The sequence below is a fragment of the Clupea harengus genome, chromosome 5 (assembly GCF_900700415.2).
Source record: "Clupea harengus chromosome 5, Ch_v2.0.2, whole genome shotgun sequence".
NCBI lineage: Eukaryota > Metazoa > Chordata > Actinopteri > Clupeiformes > Clupeidae > Clupea > Clupea harengus.
The window spans coordinates 18,525,411-18,531,961 of NC_045156.1; the positions used below are offsets into that span (position 1 = coordinate 18,525,411).

General features: G+C 49.6%; 1 protein-coding gene across 1 annotated transcript in view; it reads left to right on the plus strand.

Annotated features, from left to right (window-relative positions):
* mtss1 (MTSS I-BAR domain containing 1) overlaps positions 1-6,551 on the plus strand; it is a 64,996-nt gene that overhangs the window by 43,551 nt on the left and 14,894 nt on the right. The gene's annotated exons all lie outside the window — the stretch shown is intronic.

The window sequence follows — 6,551 nt, forward strand, 5'->3', positions numbered from 1 at the left end:
TCTTCTTCTTCTTCTTCTTCTTCTTCTTCTTCTTCTTCTTCTTCTTCTTCTTCTTCTTCTTCTTCTTCTTCTTCTTCTTCTTCTTCTTCTTCTTCTTCTTCTTCTTCTTCTTCTTCTTCTTCTTCTTCTTCTTCTTCTTCTTCTTCTTCTTCTTCTTCTTCTTCTTCTTCCTCCTTTGTCATTCTCTGTCTGTATCCCTCTCCTTCTCCTATCCCACACCCTTGCCCCCCCGTCCCCGTCCCCCGTCCCCGTCCTTCTCTTCCACTCTTTTTAGCTTTCTTTCTCTGCCTCTTCCCCCTTTCTCTCTTTTTTCCTTCTTAGTCTCTCTTTCCTCTCCCTCTCTTCTTCTCTCTATTCCTTGCTCTTGTACTGGGCTCAGACTACCCCAATCTCATGATTATTCTTGGCAGCTGACTGCACTTGCTCACGTCCTGGCCCTCAAAGGAACCCTTTGGAAGTGCTGCAGACTGTGAGAGCCTCTGGAAAGAGCAGCTCACCAGACCCGCTTCACCCAGACTTCAAGAGTGCGTGGACACTGCGATCAGTCCTGTGTGTGTGTGTGTGTGTGTGTGTGTGTGTGTGTGTGTGTGTGTGTGTGTGTGTGTGTGTGTGTGTGTGTGTGTGTGCTCGTCTGTGCTTGCTTACATGTTTGTACAGGAGTGTTCCATCTGATAAGGCTGTCTGTCGACCAGTGAAGTTCATCTGAGGACAGCTGTGAAACAAATCGGAGCAGGCGCTGAACTTGTTGTGGTCATAACCCTGTATGAGTGTGTTTGTGTTTGTGTTTATTCGTTAGTGCAGCACACTGGACCAGAACTTCCCATCAGCTGATCCCCTCAGCCCAGATGTTGCCTTTTAACCCAGAGACAACATTTCCCATCAGGCTTACACTTCCTCATAGAAATTGTGAAAAGGTCCTTATAGTAGCAATCCTGAAAAGAGCTGCCTGAACAGCAGTAAGAGTGAAATGTGTGTGTGTGTGTGTGTGTGTGTGTGTGTGTGTGTGTGTGTGTGTGTGTGTGTGTGTGTGTGTGTGTGTGTGTGTGTGTGTGTGTGTGTGTGTGTGTGTGTGTGTGTGTGTGTGCGCTTACGCTTACACATTTGCTTATGCAGATGTGTTGAATGTACTGTATGTGATAGAAGAGGAGAGCAAAAATCATCATGTGCTGCATCAGCATGCCTCTTCTTGACCCGCCCTCTCTGCAGCCCTCTAAACAAAGATCCACAGCTTTGACCCTTCCTCAGAAGACCTGCGAGACACTGCCTTTACACTTACACACACTCACACTCACACACACACACACACACACACACACACACACACACACACACACACACACACACACACACACACCACCCATAAGGTTGACACACACATGCTCTCTTTTACTGTGGAGACTATGCACAGGTCCTGAGCTGAGGTCAGAGTTGAAACACCAGGGAAAACGTGCCCAGTGACCGTACAAGCACAGAAGGGGGATCTGTAGGGAGCTGCACAGTATAGATTCTGAACTCTTATGTGTGATCCTGCAGGAGAAGTCTGGTTTGAAGTAGAGGGAAATAAGAGACGCTCTCCATGTGAGAGGGTTAGAGTAGAACTCCTCCCTCTCTGGGCTCGGCTTTGACCTCTGACCTGCTCTCTGATTGGCAGATCTGAGGGGGTGGGACGAGCCCTCTTATCTGAGAGAGCAAGGAGAGGTTATGTGTGTGAGTGAGAAATATACATTAGAAATAAATGACTTATCATTCTCTCTTTTCCTCTCTATCTCTCTCTTTCTCTGTTTCCCTTCTCCTTATCCATCATCTTTTTTTTCTCCACATCTCACCCTTTTTTTATCCCCTCTCCCTCCCCCTCTCCCCTGTTTGCGGTGTTGGCTCTTAGCTCCTGTGTGGGAGTCTACTCACTCTCCTCCATCAAGGGCTGGAAGCAGAGGCCAGTGCAGATTCCTGGAAGTCTTTTCTCCATCACTAACAAACACACACATAGTCTCACACTTGACGAGTTCGACCCCAGCCCACGCACTCTGCAATACTCCCCATCACACACTCTCACCCTCTAACGTTGACTGGTGGAATTCAAAGACAAACATGCGTGTACATGCTAGCACGGGAGTGTGTGGTGGGCTGATTTTATTAGTCACATCAGCTGCTGGCGAGGTGTATTTAAACTGGTGCAGTTAAGAAGTTAAGCCTGCAAGACTGCCTCATCTCATGTGACGCACAAGTGATAAAGTCTGAATGGGAGCAGCTGAAGGTGTTGTCTGGCGTTCGACCCCTAGAGGTCAAGAGGTCACTGTGCGGTCACATCGGCCCTGGTCCTCATTAGCCAGTATGTGTGAGTGTGTATCTGCAGGAGCTTTGAAAGAGGCTCCACCAAATGCCTCAGCAGAGCACTAGCAGACAGGCGGCTCCCAGAGGCAGAGAGTTTACTGAAGAAGTCGTACTCTACACAACCATTCTCACCGGTAAGGGTTCAGCCAAAAGCCAGGTCGCGCTGCATGTGTGTTTATATAGTTTGCGAACCCCCCCACACTACCAGTAATTGAAGACGCGGTGCATTAGATGAAGTGTGGGTTGGGGGGGGGGGGTGATGGAATACGCAGGAACATGGTAGACAACAGTAAAGTGGTGCCGCTGAAACTCTGTGTGTTCACTCCCATGTATGTGGCTAAACCCTTCATCACTAAGGGTTTCTTCCCCCCTCTCACAGCACACAAAAGCTGATGCCCTCATCCCAGTCCGCTGACGGCACTCCTCTTTGAACAGCTGCAAACAACTTTTTATTCGTCTTTACTCGAGTCTCACGACGGACAGCAGTTGGCACTTATGAAGGGGAAAATAGGCAAACAGGCCCCCCCCCCCCCCCCCCCCATAAATGAGTGAAGCATGTGGGCCTTTGACGAGATGAAAAGCCTTGGCTGGTTCTCTTCCCTTCACACCAGCCGAGCGGAGAACCCAGGCACCAGGCCGGACCGGGCTTACAGCTCTGTTTATAGGGGCCCTCCTCTAATCCCCAGGACTCTTAATATGGCCTGCGGTGCTATTTTAGGGGATTGCGTTGCGCTCCTCGTCTCGCTCCCGAGGCTCTGTTTGTTTGGACGGCCTCGCGCTGCCACCCCTGTGTGTTTGGGTTGCCTGGAGATGACCCGGAGTTGGGTGCGACGTTTACTGCACGGCGCAGTGCTTTTTAGACGTGTTAGTGTTATAGACACACACACACACACACACACACACACACACACACACACACAGACAGTATGTATGCTTTTTTCCATTTCATCAGAGTTACCCTGTATCTGAGTGTTGTGTGATGTGTTGTATGGTGCTGGCAGTGTGAGTGTATGGATGAGACTACAGCAGAGGAACATCAGAAGAACATGGATCTTCTTGCACGTAGTTAGTACATGAAGTACCAATGCGCCACTGCTATTCTGAAGCTGTGTGGTGCGTTGTGGGTAGTTGAGTCCCCTGGACAGCAGGACATGCTGAGTGTTAATGTATGCGATTGCTTGCTGACAGCGGAAGCCTCTGCAGGCCAGTCTGTCATCACTTGCCTCCGTGCACAGAGAGGCTGCTCATCACCCTTCTGTTCTTCCTCTTTTCCATCTCTCAAATTCTCTCATGATGTGACCCTCTTGTGGGTTGCCTGACGCCAAGGTTTCACCCTTTCTTTGTCCACGTTATCAGTTTTTCTTTCCAAAACACACACACACACACAGACACACGAGATTATCTGTCCCACTTGAACTGACTGAGAGCTCTCCATGTTTAGTTTTTTTTATTTGTCTCCACACACATGCACCTCTTTCTCACACACACACACACACACACACACACACACAAACACACACACACACACACACAGACATTTTTACATGCTCTGTCTGGCGTTGTGTGTAGTTCCAGGCCGTGTGTTTTGCAGCTGTGTAGTGAGTGATGGCAGCTTGAGCAGATGGTGTAGTACTCTTCCATGGCCACGTGCCTTTAGCCCCCTTCCAACAACAGTTATCCTGTCTGTCTGTCTGTCTGTCTCTCTGTCTGTCTGTCTGTCTCTCTGTCTGTCTCTCTGTCTGTCTCTCTCTTTTAATGGTGATTTTTCTTTTTTCCCCGTCTCATCTTGCCTTTCTCCTCGTCTCGTCATTGCTTCTCTTCTGTGTGTGCACCCCTCAGCTCCTCTATTCAGCCCTCGTCCAGCTCTCCACCCCCTGTTTTCTCACTTCTCCTGCTGAGAAACCACACACAGATCCATGAAGTTCTGCCAGTAGAAACTGTCTCTCCTGCCCACGAGGAATGCATTTGAGTGGTAGCTGAATGTTACTCACTCCATCCCTTAGCACAGAGCTCTGAATCTCTCTTCAGACTGGCATTATTTACACACATCTAATGCTGAAACGCCACCGGCATCACATTCGATTGGCTTGCGTTGTCATCTGCTGGTGCCGGTTCTGCTGGGTGGGTGGGGGGGTGGGCTGACACCCCGCTGCCATGCCGACTGGCATCTTCCTGGCACCCAGTCTGCCCACTCCGCTCGCCTTCAGCCTCCCGGAGAGCCAATCACAAAGCAACCCCCAGCCCGAAGTGTCTGTCGCCAGGCAACCGGTCCGGCCTGAGTGATTAGAGGCCGACAGCGAGATGGAGCAGAGTTGCCTGCTGCCGCCTGAGAGCTCGCCCAGAGCCTTCCTCAGGCCAGCGTCCTGCACACACACACACACACACATGTACACGTACACATGCGTGTGTATGTACGTATGTGCGCACACACACACACGCACTCACTCACACGTGCACACACGCACGCAAGTCACGTTTTGGATTTGGATTATGTGGAAGGGAAGGAGTTGAACATTGTGCCTCCTCTTAACTGCATAGCTTAGTGTTTGTAGATAAAACACCTCTCAGATTCTGGAAGAAAAAGAACAGAGACTGGAGACGGAATTACAATCTTTCAACAAATGAATGATAATGCTGATCTGTTACTCATCTTCTACACATGAGTCTTGTCTAGCCCTGTGAGTCACTTTAGTGCGGTGGAGGGAAAATGTCACCCCGGCAAAAGCTGGGCTTCCCCTCAGCTGGCCCAGGTGCCGGAGGACACGTCTCCATTCTCCACAGGCTTTGGCAAACCTCACCGCCACATGTCTCACTCAGCCAGGCGTATATCATGTCAAGCGCGCAGCACTAACAACCGTTTCACCATCTGACTAGCAGACCATTCAATATGGTGTAAAACTGTCTGCTGAAGTCAGCCAGTGACGTCTCCTGCAGCATTACCAAGAGGTCGGGGAGGTTGGTTACCTCGCACATCAGTTTGGAGTTAAGGTAGGAATAGAAGCTTGGTTGAATACCTGTCTCCACTTTTGTAATGAATGAGGCTACGAGTCTGCCCTGTGTATTTGATTGTCTTTGAGAAGACACCAACCTTAATGTGTTAATCAGCATTGTCTGGAATAAAGGAAGATTCCAAGAGAAGATTCCGGAACCTTCTCTGAAAGGATGTCTTGAGCATGTTCTGTGGCCTGCTGAGCCAAAGGCCTCTCTCTGCTTAGGCTGTAAGAATCCACTGTACTTATGGCTAAGCTGAGCTGATCTACTGTAAACTTCACAGCCCCTTCAATCCTTCCTGTGACCCCAAACACAAGCATTGGGCAGTGTTTCAGCAAACCTGTGTGTGTGTGTGAGAGAGGAGATTGTTTGAAACTGGAAAAGCTTGTGTGTATATATGTGAAGGAAAAAGTAAGTGTTGCACGTGCAAATGTATGTGTTTATTGATGAATGAGAAGTACAGGAGACTGGGACTAGGTGCTTGTTTGACTGAATGTGAATGGTGGGGTCTGGGACACCTGTGTGCATGCATGCTCATGCACATACTTGTACATGAATGTGTGAGTGACTGAGTGTGTGTGTGATTGTGTGTTTAAGCGGGGATTCTCCTACCCCCCACCCATCTCCTGCTCCCGGCTGTTGTATTTCAGTTATGGGGTGGCATGTTGGCAGCACCACCGGGTGTATTTTTATTTCGCTGGAGGAACTGCTTCTGCCTAACCGCTCCGGTGCTCCAAGGGCCCACGCAGCCATGATTCTGACCCCTAGCCCACAGCCACCAGGCAGCAAGACCAGGAGCACAGCGCTCGCTGCGATCTGAGTGTTTATGATGGCATCGCTGCAAAGAGAACAGAGCAGGAGGGGGAAAAGAAAGTAAAGAGGAGGAAAAAAAACTTCCATCATCATGTGACGGTTAAAACTCACGTGGGCTGAGTCTCTTGACTTGGTTTGGCTTGGCTCTTGGCTCTTGGCTCTTGGCTCTTTTCTTTTTTCTTTATTTTTTTCCTTTTGGCTTCTCCACCGCAAGTGAACTCTGACCTTAAATCAGATTAAGAGCAGTGTTTCCTCTTGTTTACCTCATCAGACGTGCTCAGCCAGCCTGTACACAGCCCTTTCCATACTTCAAACCAGACACGCTTCCTACTCAGCCAGCTCTTACGGAGGGGGTAGGCAGATGAGTGGGGGTTGGACTCTTGGCTGCCAACTTGAAGGGCCCCCGGTTGGGTGCT